This window comes from Aethalodelphis obliquidens, unplaced genomic scaffold (assembly GCF_003676395.1).
Source record: "Aethalodelphis obliquidens isolate GAN/ISIS:26980383/991018 unplaced genomic scaffold, ASM367639v1 scaffold4, whole genome shotgun sequence".
Lineage (NCBI taxonomy): Eukaryota > Metazoa > Chordata > Mammalia > Artiodactyla > Delphinidae > Aethalodelphis > Aethalodelphis obliquidens.
The window spans coordinates 29,173,191-29,193,076 of NW_020837948.1; the positions used below are offsets into that span (position 1 = coordinate 29,173,191).

At 39.0% G+C, this 19,886-nt stretch overlaps 1 pseudogene; it reads left to right on the top strand.

Annotated features, from left to right (window-relative positions):
• Nucleotides 1-16,698: 16,698 nt before the first annotated feature.
• LOC113616983 (heat shock protein HSP 90-beta pseudogene) lies at nucleotides 16,699-19,195 on the top strand (annotated as a pseudogene).
• Nucleotides 19,196-19,886: the final 691 nt, after the last annotated feature.

A 19,886-nucleotide genomic window follows, 5' to 3' on the forward strand; every position in this document is an offset into this window, starting at 1 on the left:
AAAGGAATCAAATCAAGGAATAACTACCATCCATAAATCCTTGCATCACTGGACGACTCATAAAAACATCCCAGGATTTACAAACCGGAATCTTTTACTACTGAAATGAAGAAGAGCTCCTTTTCAAAATTGCCCAGTAGTTTGGAATTAAATTTATTGTTGTTAGGACACTTATGACTCAATAATTAGAAAAGAAATAAACCAATTAAAAAATGGGCAAAGGATCTGAATAGATATTTCTCCAAAGAAGACCTACAAATGACTAATAAGCACATAAAAAGATGCTCAATATCATTAGTCATGAAGAAAATGTAAATTCAAGTTACAATGAGTTACCACTTCAACCCCACTAGGATGGCTAGAACCAAAAATGCACATAATAACAAGTGTTAGTGAAGATATGAAAAAAATCAGAATCTTAATAAATTGCTGGGAATGTAAAGTGGTGCAGCCACTTTGGAAAACAGTCTGACATCTTCTCCAAAAGTTGAAATAGAACACCAATTCACACATACTGGGATGTCTATAATTTTTTGATGATAATAAGAAGTGTTGGTGAGGATGCAGAGAAACCGGAACCTGCATATGTTGCAGATGGGAATATAAAATGGTGCAGCCACTGTGGAAAACAGTTTGGTGGTTCTTCAAAAAGTTAGACATAAAATTACCATATGACCCTGAGAAAACCATAATTCAAAAAGAGTCATGTACCAAAATGTTCATTGCAGCTCTATTTACAATAGCCAGGACATTGAAGCAACCTAAGTGTCCATCGACAGATGAATGGATAAAGAAGATGTGGTACATATATACAATGGAATATTACTCAGCCATAAAAAGAAACAAAATTGAGTTATTTGTAGTGAGGTGGATGGACCTAGAGTCATACAGAGTGAAGTAAGTCAGAAAGAGAAAAACAAATACCGTGTGCTAACACATATATATAGAATCTAAAGAGAGGGATGGTTCTGATGAACTGGGGGCAGGACAGGAATAAAGATGCAGATGTAGAGAATGGACTTGAGGACACAGGGATGGGGAAGGGTAAGCTGGGACGAAGTGAGAGAATAGCATTGACATATACACACTACCGAGGGTGAAATAGATAGCTAGTGGGAAGCAGCCGCACGGCACAGGGACATCAGCTCAGTGCTTTGTGACCACTTAGAGGGGTGGGATAGGGAGGGTGTGATGGAGATGCAAGAGGGAGGGGATATGGGGATATATGGTTATGTATAGCTGATTCACTTTGTTATAGAGCAGAAACTAACACAACATTGTAAAGCAATTATACTCAAATAAAGATGTTTAAAAAAATAAATAAATAAAAAATCAGGGGATTCTTTTCTTAAACATGTAGTGCTCTGCCTGAGGAGAGTTAGTTATTAGGGTAGGTGCCTGCAGCCACTACCATTTTGACATTTGGAGCCACCCCTGTCTCCTGGCCAGCTCCCTCCCTGTCCCCACACCTCAGGTGTGCAGAACTACTGGTTAGCCATCCTGATTGTGCTAGAGGTCAGATGAGCAAAACAGTACAGACACTCCAGACCAGCTACCAGGAGCAACCAACATAGTCAAACAAGATCATAGACATATAAAGAAAAACATCAGCATGCAGGAGATAGAGAAAGATATCATACAGACAAAACAAAAATCCTCTTACAAAAAAGAACCATCAGAAGTGCTCTTGGGCAAAATAGAATGGATCCAAGACAGTAAATAGCAAAAGGAGAATAGCTGTTCATGATATGTTTTTTTTTTTTTTAAAAAAAGCAAATTTTTTCTCCCTGAAGAAGAAAAATGAGAAACTTTAGGGGAAAAAGAGTATAAAATTCATGCTCCGAATAAGCAAACTAAATTATGACTGGACTTGATGCAAAACATGAAAAGAGAATTCATGTAGGAATATTCATGACAGGAATATTAGCCTTCTAGTGGCTCAGGGGTCATGACATTGGACCCAGCATGCTCCTTTCCTCTCCAACGGACCATACTTACATAATGATAGTAATGGAAATATTCTCATCCAGCAGAGCAGGAGTCAAGAAAAACTCTTTGAATAAACAAATACCTTAAAAGAGGAATAGCCAAGAGATAGAATTTAAATAAATAAATGCTTAAATATTCAAATGTAACCAATAGAAGACCTAAAATAATAACTACTAAAAATTAGAAGTGGGAAATGAGCTAAGGAACAGAAGTCATCAAAAGATGAGGAAAAGATCCATCTTTCGGGCTTCCCTGGTGGCGCAGTGGTTGAGAGTCCACCTGCCGATGCAGAGGACACGGGTTCGTGCCCTGGTCTGGGAAGATTCCACATGCTGCGGAGCGGCTGGGCCCGTGAGCCATGGCCACTGAGCCTCCGCATCCGGAGCCTGTGTTCCACAATGGGAGAGGCCACAACAGTGAGAGGACCGCATACCGCAAAAAAAAAAAAAAAAAAAAAAATCCATCTTTCAAGGCAGGGAGTAAAAGACAGGAGCTTAACTGATCAAACAAAAAACAGCATTATGAGCATATTTAGTAGTATGGAGATAATCACCAGAAAAAGTTTTAAAAAACATTTTAGTTGGCTGTATCTGTGGAGAAAAAAATGCCTAGGAGATTATACCCTTTTTCTTTATAACCTTTCATATCAATTTTTTTTTGGTATTCTTGTTTCTACATAATATGTTGCTTTGATAAAAGTATTAAACCCCAATTTTTTTTGAAAGTCAAAGAAGGAAATACTAGATTTGAACCATCATCTTCTCATTCATGTGAACATTAAGTGGTCAGTTAAACTGGGGGAAAATAATACAACCTGACATATTCATTAGAGCTTGTCCCTAACCTCCAAGTAGAACAAACATGACCTTAGGACTTGAAGAAAGGTTAAAAAACAAACCAAAAAATTATGCCAAGACAACTATCGGGGTTTGGAAGAAAATACAGCTTCTGCTTCAGAACAAGATGAGGCCGTTGCTGAGACTGGGAAACCTGGGAGGGCAATGGCCATCATGGATGAGTGGACGTCAGGAAACCACTAGGTGGGACTGCCCACTCAAGGGCACCAGAGGCCAGAAAAGGCAGGGGCCTCACTTTGGATTAGATAATAGAAAGCAAAAGTGAGATCTGCTGTTCTAGACAACGTGGTCAGGAACCCTTCATCAGATAAGCTGACATTTGAACAGAGACCTGATCAAAACGAGGGAGTGAGCCATGAAGGTACCTGAAGGAGGGAAAGTCCAGACAGGGAAACAGCAAGTGAAAAGGCACTGGGGTAGAACCTACACTCAGTGCAAGGCTTCTCGTTCAATGTCTTAAAGGTGTTTTTAACTCAATATGCTCCAAATTAGACTATCTTTTCCTTCAAACCCGTCCCCTTTCAGCACTCCCAACATGAGTAAATGGCACAAGCACACAGGCTCGGTACAAGCCAGGAAGCTTGGAGTCATCCTTGATAAGAGCCCCTTCCTGTCCATGACAGCTAATGCATCTAATGCCTCCTGAGGACAACCACCCTAGTTCACAGTGCTCTCATCATTTGCAGGGACTCCTCCATGGCCTTCAGTATCCACTCTCATTATACTCTACACTGCAGCAGGTAAAAATGCAAGTTAAAGCATGTCAATCTCTCCCTAAATTAGAGCCATCCAGTGACGTCCCAGTGCTCTCAGGATAAGTACTACAATAATTAGCTTGGCCAAAGATGTCCTGCAGGGTCTGGACCTGCCGGCCTCTCCAGGCTCGTGTTGCACACTCTCACCTTTGTCTTCTCTACTCCATTCACAATGGCTTTCTTTCAGGCCTGAGGACACTAGTCTTTCTCCTGCCCCAGGTTTCTGGCATCTGCTGACCGCTTTGTATGCCATCCCTGTAAGCAGGCTGTATTTTCTTGAAACTTTAGATTTCATTTCAAATGTCACTTCCTCAGGGAGAACTTTCTTGATTAGGTCAGGTCCTATTTTTATCACTTCTTGTGCTTTTCCTTCCACATCAATCTCCTAAGTTTTCTGATGGCAGGAACAGTGTGTATTTTACTTACATCCCCGGAACTTAACAATAGTGCCTGTCATATAATAGCACTTCAGTAAAGTAGACTTTTCCTCTCAAACCCCTGGCTCTCTATCAGTTCCTGGCCTTCCCTCAGAGTATTTCACTTTCTCTTTCACTGAGAGGACAAAATAAGCTATGCCAGACTTCTCCCTGACCAGTGAAAGGAAGGTCACCATTCCCTAGAGTGGGGGTGAAGAGGAGGGGTGTATTTGCTGTACATCAGCCAAGTGGGATCTTGCACTGTCTCACCCAGGCTCCTTTTATTGCCCTCTGTACCACTGGTCTGCAGACCAGAGGTGGTAAACATGAGCCAGAGAGAAGAGTTCTTCCTGGGAGAGTAAACCCCAACCCTGATGCCTGACACTCCTGGTTCACGGAGGGTGAAAGACTGCCACTGAGGCAAGACTTCCAGCACATGGGACAAAGCTCCTACTCCCAGTAGAATGGGGGGTAATAGGTATGAGAGGCCATTCAAAAGTCTTTTAAATAACTGTTACAATAATAGTTAATATTTATTAAGTATTAACCATGAGACAGTCACTGAGCTAAGCATTGTAAACACATTACCTTATTTAATCCTATCAATAACCTATGAGCTGGGAACTATTATTTTATCCATTTTACAAATGAGGAAACACACTTAGAGAAGTTCAGTAACTTACCTTCATCTCACAGCTAAATAACTGGCAGAACCAACTTTCCAATGCAAACCACTGTGCTATACTGCGTCTTTGGCAACATGGACTTTCTAAAGGTAAAAGTGGTGCAAACTACTACAATTTTCCAAAGTCAGGACATTAACCGGGCAGTCAAGACATAGCGTTAGGCAATTTTTCTAGCAAACATAGACTAGTGTCACCTTTTTTTTTTTTTAAATCACAAACTCAGTATGTTTGCCTCAAATATATTCATGGTTGTGTTTATTCAAACATAATATACGTGAACATAATATACATGATTTTAGGTGTGCCGGGTACTTCCACAAGAATAGTTATTCCAAGGCACAGTAGCATTACAGAGGACATGAGCTCTAGTATATTTCATTATTGAAGAGTTTGTCTTGCAGTCTTCAGGTCAATAAACCTTATAGTTGGGTCAATACTGGACTATTCTGAACAACTTGGTATCAAACACTTTGCCTGTGGCTATAGTGTGCTGGAACTCCCAACTGCAGGTTGGAGTTGCAGGTATGTGCAAATCTACTTAAAATTATACAATCACAGAGGTAAAAAGAACTTCCTTATTTTTCAGATGTGAAAACCAAGATTTGGAGAGAGTAAGTGAATTCGCTTTTTTAAAAAACATTTTCAAAAAGAAATTTCCAGAAATTAAGAATCTGATGATTCTTAATTCATCAGAATAAAAATGTTTAGAGATGAGATGGGGAGAGAATTTAGTCCTTCCTTTTATAGCTTGGTTCAAATGAGATCCTTTAGGACAGGAAAACCTCTTTCTGTGTTCCTTGTCTGTGTACCTTTTTTGTCTATGGCTCTAGGTATTATTTTATGTTGTACAAAAGCTCTAGGCTTTTAAAATCTGTCAAAAACAAACAAACAAACAAAAAAACATTGCCCTTGTTATATAAGGTATGCTGAGAATTGAACATAAGTAATGCTGGGCAGTTAGATGATCTAAGAATCAGATGATCACTATCGAATAGAAAAAATCAATTGCCTTACTTTCCTCCCCAGAAGGGCACAGTAGGGGATAGATAAGTGCGGGCTGTAAATAGTTTATTACTTGGTAGTTCTTCCTAACGGCAGGCAGCACTGAAGCTGAGGAGGTAACAAGTAGTCTCTCAGCCAAAGGTCAATTTCTCTGGCCCAGCAGCCTTTTCACTTGGAAATACAATCTGGGTCTAATGTTGATTTGAAAGGAGAGGTTATTACACCATCCAGCTCCAGGCATCAAAGTTCTAAAGGTTTTTAAACTCTGCTTCTTTTAAGAAAGAACTCAAACCTGTGATATTTGTGCTTTATTGCTTGTGAAAAGAACTGATTGCCGTGGTTAGCATAACTGCTTTTATTGAGAAGTGGAAGCCAAGTAGTGGAAAATAAATCCTGTAGCTCTATGTAGGATGTCTGAAATATAATTCATTGCTTCAGTTAGCTTCCAGAAATAAAAGGGATGAGGATGGGCCTCTGGTTGTTTCGATTATGATTGTCCATGAAATCAGACGGGGGGCTCTGCGGGGTATGGAGACGATCACTAGGAGTTTCTGGGCGGAGGGAGGGACCTCCAGACAGCAGAGCCTCTTGTACAGTAGTGAAAGACTAGTTCTGAATCACTCTGCTCTCGGCAGAAAGGCTAGGAACCCCAAAGACAATTGGATTTACATTTACAGTTTTTAAAAAACCCTGCCCTTGAGGCTAAACCTAAGCAATTCTACCGGGACTGGGGGAGTGGAACCTGCATTTAAAGATGCAATTTTTATCTCCATTCAGGGAGAGCACTCTTCCACTTTTGGATTTACTGATAGTATTAGCTATGTTGGCCACAGCCAGTTCAATTTCAGTCTTTTGACACTGATTCAGGTTTGGCTCTTTTGGGGCCAATTATCTCCAATTTGAATAATGCTGATTATTACATATGATAAATTCTTCCTAATTACATCACCTGTTTAATCTCTAACACTATATATAATTACAACTTTTTTTTTCCTGAGGTAACTTTGACTTATTATGTTCCATATGTATAACATAATTTGACTTCTGTATATGTTATAGCGTGTTCACCACCAAAAGTCTAGTTTCCATCTGTCACCATACAATTGACTCCCTTTACCCATTTAGCCTTCCTCCCGGTCCCCCCTTTCCCCTCTGGTAACAAACAGTCTGTTCTCTGTATCTATGTGTTTGTTTTTGTTTTGCTTTGTTTGTCTTATGTTCCACACACCAGTGAAATCATACGGTATTTGTCTTTCTCCATCTGACTGATTTTGCTTAGCATAATATCCTCAAGGTCCATCCCTGTGGTTGCAAATGGCAAGATTATATTCACAAATTTTATAACACCTGCTTGAATATATCTCCCATATCTGTGAGTCTACGCGGCCACGCTTAAAACAGAACTAAACTAACTGCTTAGTTCATAATTCAGCTCATATTACTTGAAAAGGGGCAATGACTCAGCCACAATATATATGCATTTCCATGGTTTACATTTTGAAACCTAACTATGAGCAGGTTATTCGTATATTATTATGTCTAATAATTCCTTTGGGAATTTTTCTTGGTTATGTGAATACACTTCAGAAGTGAGTTATTCAAGCTAGCATGGATTTGTGTGCTGATCTTGTAGTAACTTCATAATATATTGGCCATAGTTCTTTCAGGTAGACAGTCCCTATTTGTCCCAACCTGCAGCAGTGTAGCTTTATCGAGGAGTCATCACAACTGTAACCTTCACTCATTAGAGGGACAGCATTACAGGCCATTTTGAATCATGTGAAGCTGAAATCAGAGCTTCGGTTTCTATATTTCCATGAAGAAAACGTGTCTCTCAGTATTAAGCTGACTAAAATAATGGAAGGATTGGTTCTGCTTCAAGAGAATGCATGAGAATAGATGTATTCATGGCAATTTTTAGATTAATTAAGCCATAGGCTAGGGAGAAAACGGCCACAAATATGACAACAGGTTTATATTGGTATCATAAATGGAGTAAAACACATCAGCAAGAAAAACAGTAAGACTCTAATAAATGAAATGCAAAGTGCACAAAGAGACAATACTCAAAAGAATAAATATAGCCAGTAAACAAACTTGGAGAAGTGTTCAGTCCCTACCAGTAATCCAATAAATGCAAATATTTTTAAAAGATATTGTTTACATCCTTTAAATTGGCAAAAAATTAAACAAAATTCAAATACCCAATGAAGCTGAAGTGGCAGAGTCTGTCACTCTGCTATAGTGTGCCATTTTACTGGCTCATTGCTTTAAAGGATATTTGGACAATATGCACTGAGAACATTAAAAGCATGCATACTTTTGGTTCCATCCTTCTTAAGAAAATAATCTAAAATGAAAAAAATAAAATCTCTTGTGCATAAAGATAGTCACTTCAAAATTATTTACATTAGCAAAAATTTGAAGCCACCTCAGTAGTCAAGAATAGGAAGATGTTAAACAAATGGCATATTAGCCATAAATTAATGCAGTCATGAATATTTTTTCATACATAAAAAACCTGTTTATAGGCTTTTGGCCAGTATGACAGTTTGATATTTCTCCTCCACCTCAAGTACATTAAAATTTCACTTAGGGGCTTCCCTGGTGGCGCAGTGGTTGAGGGTCCGCCTGCCGATGCAGGGGACGTGGGTTCGTGCCCCGGTCCGGGAGGATCCCACATGCCGTGGAGCGGCTGGGCCCGTGAGCCATGGCCACTGAGCCTGCGCGTCCGGAGCCTGTGCTCCGCAACGGGAGAGGCCACAGCAGTGAGAGGCCCGCGTACCGCAAAAAAAAAAAAAAGATTAAACTTGGGAATTTCACTTAAAATTTTTAAATCTATAAGTAAGATCAATTTAAAACATTTTAAGCCTCAATGCCCAAGTTGAACAGTGGCTTAAATACAGCCAAAAAAGAAGTATCGAATTGGGAAACAGATCTAGGAAACACATTGAGAATTCCAAAGCAAGATAAAAAGATAGAAAATATGAAAGAGATATTGAGACATGGAGGATAGAAAGATCAGGTCCAATATATATCTATGAAGTTTCAGGAGTAAATAATAGAGAGAATGGGAAGAGGCAATATTTAAATTAAAAATGGCTTAGATTCTCCAATTGTAAGGAGACATGAGGTCACAAATGAAAGGGGCACGCCAGGTCCTGAGGAGAGTAAAACCAGTTCACATCTAACCACATTATAGTGAAGCCGAGAATATGAAATCACAGAGAAAATTCTAAAAGTTACCAGAGAGAAATTCTGATTACCTACAAAAGAACAATGATGGCCTTGCGTAACTCACCTCTGAGGTGTATCCACGTAATACAGAAAATTCCCAGTGGTATTACTGGAAATGTTGAGTATTTCCAACCTATACCAGTAGTTGGATTTCTCAATGTTGCCTGTTTTATATATCTATGAAGGATATCTATTTCTATATAATTTTGTACTCTGATACCTTACTGAATTCTCTCAGTGTTTACATAGTTTTTTAGTTGATTCTCTTATGTTACCCATGTATATAATTCTATCATCTAGAAATAACAATATTTTTACCTCCTCTTTACCAACGTGCATTCATTTTGTTTCTTGGTCTTGTCTAATTGTGTTGACCAGAACTTCTGGAACAATATGAAGTAGCCCTCACATCTTCATCTTGCTCATCATTTTATGAACCAGTTCCAGTACAATCTTAAATTACTTGAGAGTGGTGTCACTTGAGAGTGGTGTCACTTGAGAGTGGAAATGGATTCATCTTTAACATAATAAAACATATCTATTGGTTCCTGTTTTATTTATACATTCTTTATGAAAAATGAATGTTGAGCATTATTAACACGTTTTCAGCATCTACGAAGATGATCATGTAATTTTTCCATTTGGATTTATTAATATGATAAATTATATTAATAGCTTTTTCTGATGTTGAATTATTCCTGAACTTCTAGATAAAATGTCACTTGGTCATGGTTTATTATCTTTTTAATATGCTGCTGAATTTTGTTTGTTAATGTTTTATTTAGATTTATTACATAGATATTCATAAGAAAGATTGATCTGTCATTTTCTTTTTTTTCTTTTTCTTTTTCGCTGCCGTATTTGGGATCTGGGTATTGCTGTTTTCTCATTTTATGAAGAGTTTGGAGGCTTAATTTGTTTCATATGTTCTGTAACAATTTAGATAGCACTGGAACTATCTGTCTTTTAGGAGCTAAATAGAATTCTCCTGTGAGAACATCTGGACCTGATGATGTTTTGGGCGTTGCTTTTTGACAACATTTCGTATTTCTTCTCTGGTAATGGCTGTTTGTATTTTCAAATGTCTTCTGAGATCAGTTTTTGTAATTTAATTTTTCCTATGCAATTACTCACATTACCAGGATAGATGTATATTATATATACAAGATCATATTATATCTCATATTACATATATATACATCCAATATATATAATCTCAAACTTACAGAAAAGTTGCAAATACTGTGCAAAGAAGTTTTATTTTCCCCCAAACCCTCTGAGAGTGACTCATTGACCTGACGCACTATTATCTCCTAACATTAGGATAACTTTTCTACAAACAAGGAAAATCTCCTTTATAACCCAAATACAAGGAATTCAGGAAACTAATATTGATATATTACTACCATCAAATCATCAAACCCCATATAGGTTTTGTCAACTGTACCAACAATGTTCTTTATAGCAGCAGTCCCCAACTATTTGGCACCAGGGACCGATTTTGTGGAAGACAATTTTTCCATGGATGGGGGTGGGGGATGGTTCAGGTGGTAATGTGAGTGATGGGGAGCAATGGGGAGCGGCAGATGAAGCTTCACTCACTTGCCTACCACTCACCTCCTGCTGTGCGGTGGACTACCATGGACTGGTAGTGGTCTGCGGCCCAGGGTTTGGGGACCCCTGCTTTACAACAAAAATGTGTAGTTCAGAATCATGTGTTCCATGAGTTATCACATCCCTTTAGTCTCCTTCAGTGTGGAAGGAAATTTATCTTTCAGTGACTTTCATGATCTTGGCACTTTAAAGCATTATAGACAATTTATTTGGTAGAATGTACCTTAATTTAGGTTTGTCTAATGTTTCCCTGTGATGAGATTCAGATTCAGCAAGTGTCTTTGACAAAAACATCACAGAAGTAATGGGAAAATTCTTTTATTTCTATGGTTAAATTTATTGCTGTCTTTTTTAATTGTCTCTGGATTTTGAGTCATAATTACAAAGCATTCTCCACACTAAGATTAAAGACGCATTACCCATATTTCCTTTGGTACTTAAATTGTTAGAATTTTACAGTTAGATCTCTGATTAATATGAAATTTATTCTTGTGTATATTGTGAGATCTAATTTTACCTTTTCCCAAATGGCTGCCCAAGTCCATCTTTGACTCAGTGATTTGAGATGACACCCTTATCATACACTGAATTTCTTCATGAGCTTGGATATCTGTCTGGGCTTTCTATTCTGTTCTACTTGTCTGTCTGTCTAGTCATGCACCAGTACCACACTGCTTTGATTATAGTGTCTTTGTACTATGTTTTCATGCCTAATAAGAGTACTCCTCATATTTTTGTTTTGTTTTTTCCTGACAATACAGGCATGCTTGTTTTTCCATGCAAAATTTAGGACCAACTTTCTAACTCTATATTAAAGCTTGTTGGTGTTTTTATTGGGTTTGCATAATATTAACAAATTCACTTAAAGAGAATGTAATGAGTGTTCTTGTTCAAGAATAGAGTATATATTTTGCATTTGTTCAAGTTCACGTTTGTGTCTTTCAGGAGTGTTTTAAGGTTTACCACATATAGGTTTTGGACATTTCTTAACTTTATTCTTAAATATTTGTTGCTGTCATAAATGGGGGTTTTATTTATCTTTGTGTAGAGGACTTTATATTGAAACTAAACAAACTCTCATCACCCCTACAGTTCCCTATCCTTCTCCTTTTACCTAAACGAGTTTTTTACTCTATAAGTCATCCTTCTGCATGTATGTACATCCTTTTACATATTTTCTGAAATCTAAGATATTTTCAATCTTTCCACATTTCAAAATGTAGAAGCTAAAACTTTTCTCAAATTCAGTCCATCACAAGAATTCTTAAAAAAACACACTTCAGGAGACTCTCTTTCTTTCTTTCTTTTTCTTTCTTTTTTCCTTCCTTCCTTCCTCCCTCCTTCCCTCCCTCCCTTTCTTTCCTTCTTTCCTTCTTTCTTTCTTTATTTTTGGCTGCGTTGGGTCTTTGTTGCTGCATGAGCTTTCTCTAGTTGCAGCGAGTGGGGGCTACTCTTCGTTGCGGTGCATGGGCTTCTCATTGCAGTGACTTCTCTTGTTGTGCAGCACGGGCTCTAGACGCCCAGGCTCAGTAGTTGTGGCTCGCGGGTTCTAGAGCGCAGGCTCAGTAGTTGTGGCACACGGGCTTAGTTGCTCCGTGGCATGTGGGATATTCCTGGACCAGGGCTTTTAACCACTGTGCCACTGGAGAAGTTCCCTCATTTATTTCTGAGGCAGGTTGACACAGTCTGTGATGACTAGAGGTTTAAATGTGTTTAGGGTTGTTGTTTTCTGTCTGATAATCTAAATTAAGTGTTGATCATAAGATTAAAAGTTATCATCTCCTTAATACTAAAATCAGGATTTTTAATGTTAAAGTTCTATTGATACCTTTTGGTTAACTGAAAAACTAATTCACCCATTGTTTTTTAAATTATTGCAGCCATTCTCTTGACTTTCCCTATAGCAGTAGAATTTATGATATCACAGGAAGAATGGTCATTTTCTCTGCTTCAGTCACTCTTTTTAGGACTGGATGACGATAATATAAATAAGTCTACTTTAAAATACATAAAAGCATCAAGAGTTTTAAAACAAGCTTTAGGAGGGATCCATAACTACTCCTCCCTCTAACCTGAAGAGATGCAGAATATGCAAGATGACCAAAGAAATTCTGGATTTAAAACCCCTGTGGTAACTATTGATCAGCAAAAATCAAACAGGAAAATCTAGGGCTAAATTCATGTGATTATTATGGTGCACAATCTGCTATTAAATTGTTTCTGTTTATCACTACATAACCAATATTCTTGGTTGTGGGGAAACAGCTGAACCACCTTGCCAACTTTAGAGACTCAACTTGTGACTTCAGTCATGGTACAGCCAGCACCTCTACAATCAACAGCAGAAAACAAGAATGTTCTCTTATAATAAATATTAGCAAAGGGTATGTATATTTCCTTTCTTCAGATGACTGTGTTGGTTTAATCTAATTTTAGTTCATAGATCCATTTGTCTCTGGTTCTACATCAGAGGCAAAAATTACTTTGATTAACTGAGGTCTGGGAAGAATTCTTCCATACGTCGTGATATTCAAGTCTAATGCATTCATTAGGAAGAAACAATTCCATAACCTAACATAAATCGTTTCAAATTGGAATAGTCAAAAAAAAAAAAAGTTAATATCCATATAGAATTTCGTGTGTTACATAAGCATGTGCAATCATCTAAAATTAATCACTTTGTATCAGAAGCAGTAATAAAAGCCAAAGTTCTGCCTCATTGTTCTCTAGTGAGGCATGAATAATTCATGATTCAGGTAAGCTTCCCTTCTCCCCTGAGTCTTCCACAAGATTTTACCAATTTCATTACTCAAAATGTGTCTCTTAGGGCTTCCCTGGTGGCGCAGTGGTTGAGAGTCCACCTGCCAATGCAGGGGGACACGGGTTCGTGCCCCGATCCGGGAGGATCCCACATGCCGCGGAGCGGCTGGGCCCGTGAGCCATGGCCGCTGAGCCTGCGCGTCCAGAGCCTGTGCTCCGCAAGGGGAGAGGCCACAACAGTGAGAGGCCTGTGTACCGCAAAAAAAAATAATAATAATAATAAAATAAAATAAAATGTGTCTCTTTAGAGCATTTTAGCTACACTAGAATTGAACTAACACTAGATGTCATACCTTCTGATGTTACTCTTTGTAGATCTGTCCTTCAGCCCTCTTGCAAAGCAGAGTGTGACCAGGTCTTATGGGACAAAACAAGATCTCAGGGCCTGGCCTTGCTTCAGGGCTTCCCACTCTCCCTGAATGTGGCCTGGCTCCTCTTCATATTCTCCAATGTTCTACTTGAATTCAAATCTTTTCTCATTCAGAAGTATGTGGTCCCATCTATCCTTTCCAGAAAGCTGCCTATAATGAAAAATTAAAATTATCCTCTTTTATAGCTGAAAACACCTCTTCTAATAGCAGTTTCTACTTCTCAATAAATGCCCCCGACAATAGTGTTACTAGTTTCATCCATCACATATATTAATTCATTTATTAACATTAAATATTTATTGAGCTTCTACTGTAGGTGATGTGCTACAGACAGAAAAAATCTCAAAGTCTGCCTTCAAGGAGGTGACAGATGTAGCAGGCTAAATGCTGAAACACCAGTGGTAAGAGGTGCTATTTCGCATGGACTGGAGATGTGAAAACAATGACCAGGGGTAGAGTGATTAGCTCTGCACATAGACTGCAATTGAATCAGCAGGTATCTTGGGGGAAATTGAAGAGGTTTCTGCCTGATTAATTCTATTTTGTCTACAAAGCAGGATTTGAGATTCTTTCTTGAGAGTCATGGTGGTTAAAAGATATGAGGAGAGTAATAAAGGCTTGAAATAGTCACCAAAATGGTGGAGAAAGACAGCTGATTAGGAGAATTAGGATAAATTTCAGTTAGCATAAAAGATCAGCATACATTGGAGGCCATGAATCTGTAGAGGTTCCATATCAACCTGGTTGTGTGATTCTCCTCCATGGATGGTAGAGTGAAAACAAGGGACCAAGGTAAACAGTGTTTATGTGTCATAGATCTCTGCCAGAAGGAAGGAAGTGAAGCCAGGACAAGGCTGATAACCTGAGAGATGATGGAGGGATTAGGAGACAGGATACCAGGGAGTAAGGCAGTATGAGAACCAACATGGTATGATGTTTTAGTCATGTAGTAACATGCAGGGGTCTAAGATTTCATCTGGATCTAATCTGGTTGAAGGATCAGCCATGAAGCAGTTGACTGAATGGGAGGACTTCAGGTGAGGAAGAATGCAACAGTTCAATGAACTCCTATAAAGCCTCTCTTGGTGTCAGGTACTGTATTAAGTCATGAATCAGACCTTATAAGAACTAAAAGAGTTCAGAGTAAAACTGGTAAATATCCCATTTAGTATGTGATAAATAATAATTGAGATGAAATGCCCAATTATAGTAGGCATACAAAGGAGAAAGTATAGTCAATAACTTGGCAAGTTCAGAGAAGACTTTGTTGAGAAAGTAGTGCTTGCCAGAGTTACTCAAGGGAGGGTAATATTAGGAAATAGACACATGACAGTGATGAAGAGGAGTTGACGGCATCCAGTCTCATGACTTCCAAGCGAGAGTTGCAAGCACCAAAAGAGTACAAGAGGAAAATATCTCCCCTCCAATATCTCTAGCTGTCCTAAATCCCACCTAAACCATTCAGCACATCATTGCCTCAACTACTGGCCGTAAGTACCACTTTCAACACTTCAATCTCCTCTTTAAATCCTTCCATTTCTTTCTAGTTCCTTTACCATTAAAATAAGAAACCTCAACTCTTACATCAGAGAGAAATGAATGTTGTGAAGGCCTTTTGTTTTCCTTTCCCCTCGCTCCCTGTCCAATAGTATTTCCCATCACTTACCTATCATGTACTTCTGCAATGTGTCATCTGCTTCCCTTCTCTCCGATTCATAAACACTCATACCCATTTCCACATATTTTCCTCATCTGTAATATTTCTCCCAAACTTCCCTTCCAAATTAAGTCATTTTTCACAGTCTGACTGAAGATCTGTGGCTCCCATGATGCCTTTCCTTGACTATCTCTGAATTATTTTACTGCATATTTTGGTCTTTAGAACTGTGTTATCTCCTGGTATTCTCTAATAGTTCACGTGTGATAGACTTACGTTTTCAAATAAGGTCCCTGAGGACAGAGACCTTGTTTTATACCCCTAGATTCCCACAGTGGTTTGTAGAGTATTGAACACAGAATAGGTGCTTGAGAGGCAAATTAATGTGGTAGAAGGTACCTGAGTCGGGAAAACTTATTTTTTTTAAATTCAAGTTTTACCCCTCCGGCTAAATTCTCTTTATTTGTGAATTGAGGAACCTGGACCCATGATCACTCAGATCCCCTTCACCTGCTGCAGTCTGATTCTAGCAATACTAATTATTTTATCTATTTGACAAGAAGTTATGATAATGCTCACCATGCATATCATATTGCTTTTTTTCTATATGAAAAAAAGATTTTATGAATGAAAAAATTTTATTTTTTATGAATGAAAAAACTCATATTCAGAGAGTTTAAATAACACATCAAAGTCACTTCCCTAAAAGTGTCAGTGCTGGAAACCACATTCTATTTGTGTGCCATTTGCATAAGAAAACATGTTCCATTGAGGTTCTTGCACAAAAATACTCGAAATAAGAATAGGAAAATAAACCACCATGTATTCTGATTACCAGGAAAGGCAATGTTTTTTCATTTTAAATATGTTTTAAAAAGTCATAGGTCCTTTGTGTATTTAAGAATTGTAATGGAATATTATACCACCATAAAAGTCAATAAAATAGCTAAATATAGAGATCTCCAAGGTATATTGTTATATGAAAAGACAAGGTGTAAATATGTAATATATTATGCTGAAGTTTGTATATAAAAGTGGATGGACTTTTTATGTGTGTATATATGCATAGGATATCTCTAGCAGTATACAAAGAATGTTAGTATCAGTGGTTGCCCTAAAGATGAGTAAGAAGGAGGCTTACTTTTCACTGTATGTAATTTTTATAAGTCTTAAAACTCTATGTGCATGTATTGCTTATTGAAAAATTGGTTTGAAAAAATTTAATGGAATAATTAATGTCAAAAAGACACCCGAGCTCTTGAGTCACCCCCGTCCACCCCTGTTGAGGCGAGTGAGGTTGAATCAGTCCTTGCCCGCTCAGCTCTCTAGTATCTGTCATTCTTATTCTTTAAGATGCCTGAGGAAGTACACCATGGAGAGGAGGAGGTGGAGACTTTTGCTTTCCAGGCAGAAATTGCCCAAATCATGTCTCTTGTTATCAATACCTTCTATTCCAACAAGGAAATTTTCCTTCGGGAGTTGATCAGTAATGCTTCTGATGCCTTGGACAAGATTTGCTATGAGAACCTGACAGACCCTTCCAAATTGGACAGTGGTAAAGAGCTGAAAATTGACATCATTCCTAACCCCCAGGAGCGCACCCTGACTCTGGTAGACACAGGCTTTGGCATGACCAAAGCTGATCTTGTAAATAATTTGGGAACCATTGTCAAGTCTGGTACTAAAGCATTTATGGAGGCTCTTCAGGCTGGTGTGGACATTTCCATGATTGGGCAATTTGGTGTTGGCTTCTCTTCTGCCTACCTAGTGGCAGAGAAGGTGGTTGTGATCACAAAGCACAATGATGATGGACAGTATGCCTGGGAGTCTTCTGTTGGGGTTCCTTCACTGTACGTGCTGACCATGGTGAGCCCCTTGGATGGGGTACCAAAGTGATTCTCCACCTTAAGGAAGACCAGACAGAGTATTTAGAAGAAAGGCGGGTCAAAGAAGTGGTGAAGAAGCACTCACAGTTCATAGGTTATCCCATCACACTCTATCTGGAGAAGGAAAGTGAGAAGGAAATCAGTGATGATGAGGCAGAGGAAAAGAAAGGTGAGAAAGACAAGGAAGATAAAGATGATGAGGAGAAGCCTAAGATTGAAGATGTGGGCTCAGATGAGGAGGATGATAGTGGCAAGGATAAGAAAAAGAAGACAAAGAAGATCAAGGAGAAATATATTGATCAGGAAGAACTGAACAAGACCAAGCCCATTTGGACCAGAAACCCTGATGGCATCACCCAGGAAGAATATGGAGAGTTCTGTAAGAGCCTTACAAATGACTGGGAAGTTCACTTGGCAGTGAAGCACTTCTCTGTAGAAGGTCAGTTGGAATTCAGAGCATTGCTGTTCATCCCTCGTCAGGCTCCTTTTGACCTCTTTGAGAACAAAAAGAAAAAGAACAACATCAAACTCTATGTCCGCCATGCATTCATCATGGACAGCTGTGATGAGTTACTACCAGAATATCTCAACTTCATCCATGGTGTGGTTGACTTTGAAGACCTTCCCCTGAACATCTCCCAAGAAATGCTCCAGCAGAGCAAAATCTTGAAGGTCATTCGTAAAAACATTGTTAAGAAGTGCCTTGAGCTCTTCTCGGAGCTGGCAGACGACAAGGAGAACTACAAGAAATTCCATGAGGCGTTCTCTAAAAATCTAAAGCTTGGAATCCATGAGGACTCCACTAACTGGCGACACCTTTCTGAGCTGCTGCGCTATCACATCTCCCAGTCTGGAGATGAGATGACTTCTCTCTCAGAATACGTGTCTCGCATGAAGGAGACCCAGAAGTCCATCTATTACATCACTGGTGAGAGCAAAGAGCAGGTTGCCAACTCTGCATTTGTAGAGCGAATGCGGAAGCAGGGCTTCGAGGTGGTGTACATGACAGAGCCGATCGATGAGTAATGTGTGCAGCAGCTCAAGGAATTTGATGGGAAGAGTCTGGTCTCGGTTACCAAGGAGGGCCTGGAGCTTCCTGAGGATGAGGAGGAAAAGAAGAAGATGGAGGAGAACAAGGCCAAGTTTGAGAACCTCTGCAAATTCATGAAAGAGATCTTGGATGAGAAGGTGAAGAAGGTGACAATCTCCAATAGGCTTGTGTCTTCACCCTGCTGTATCGTGACGAGCACCTACGGCTGGACTGCCAACATGGAGAGCATCATGAAAGCCCAGGCACTTCAGGACAACTCGACCATGGGCAACATGATGGCCAAAAAGCACCTGGAGATCAATCCTGACCCCCCCATTGTGGAGACCCTGCAGCAGAAAGCAGAGGCAGACAAGAATGACAAGGCCGTCAAGGACCTGGTGGTGCTGCTGTTTGAAACTGCGCTGCTCTCTTTCGGCTTCTCGCTTGAGGATCCCCAGACCCACTCCAACAGCATCTACCGCATGATCAAGCTAGGCTTGGGCATTGATGAAGACGAATTGACAGCAGAGGAGCCCAGTACTGCTGTTCCTGATGAGATCCACCCCCACCTTGAGGGTGATGAGGATGCCTCTTGCATGGAAGAAGTAGATTAGGAATTTCTACCTGCAGACTTTGTTCCCTCTGTATAGTGTCCCCATGGCTCTCCCAGCAGCAGCCCCAGTGGCCTTGGCCTACTTTGTTCCTTCTGCTGATGTCTAGTGATTTTATTTCTGTCCTTCTGTCTAAAGCAGGATATAGGGGCCTCAAGCCCTATCCCTTTCCACATTTGACATGGGGTTTGAATGTTGTGTATTGTGTTTTTTTGTTTGTTTTGTTCTGAAATTAAAGTATGTAAAATAAAGATGATGCAGGTTTTTTATACAAAAAAAAAAAAAAGACACCGAAATTGTTGATAGAATAAGCTTTTGCAATTAGATCCTTTTCTTAACAAGGCATACACATTTTCCATGGGAGAGCTTTCACGTGTGGCCCCACTGAAAATTAATATTATGAGAAACTTGGCCTACTTTATGATTGTTGAATCGCGATCCTCTACAACCAAAGAATAAATGAACACTTGGACAAGTAGAGTAGGAAGTGATGACACTGGAGAGTAGGAAGTGAAAACATAAACAATCTAAACACTATAGTTAGAAACAGTAATTCTCCACCAGACATCCACAGAATAATAGGATCCTAAAAGTTTCTTTAACCAGAACAGAATAAAGATTTGGGTTATTTTTTAAAACTTTCTTCTTATATGACATTTTTCCTTCAAACTTTCAAGTCTCCACCAAAAACTTGTGAAGGAACACGTTATTCACAAGAAAGTGGTGGGAAGTAAGTGAGAAAATATCAGATATCTCTTTGTATAAAATTTCAAGAATGTCAAATGCCAGTGTTATCCTGTTATTTAATGTATTTTAAATATAAAATGCAGTTTATACTAATCATTTGCCCTTTTGAGTCATGAAATGTAAGTTTTTAGCTGTAGTAGGTATGTAAGAAGTTTTATCTAATTCAAATTTATGTCTCTGCATTGAAATATGAGGTGAGTCCAGAGCA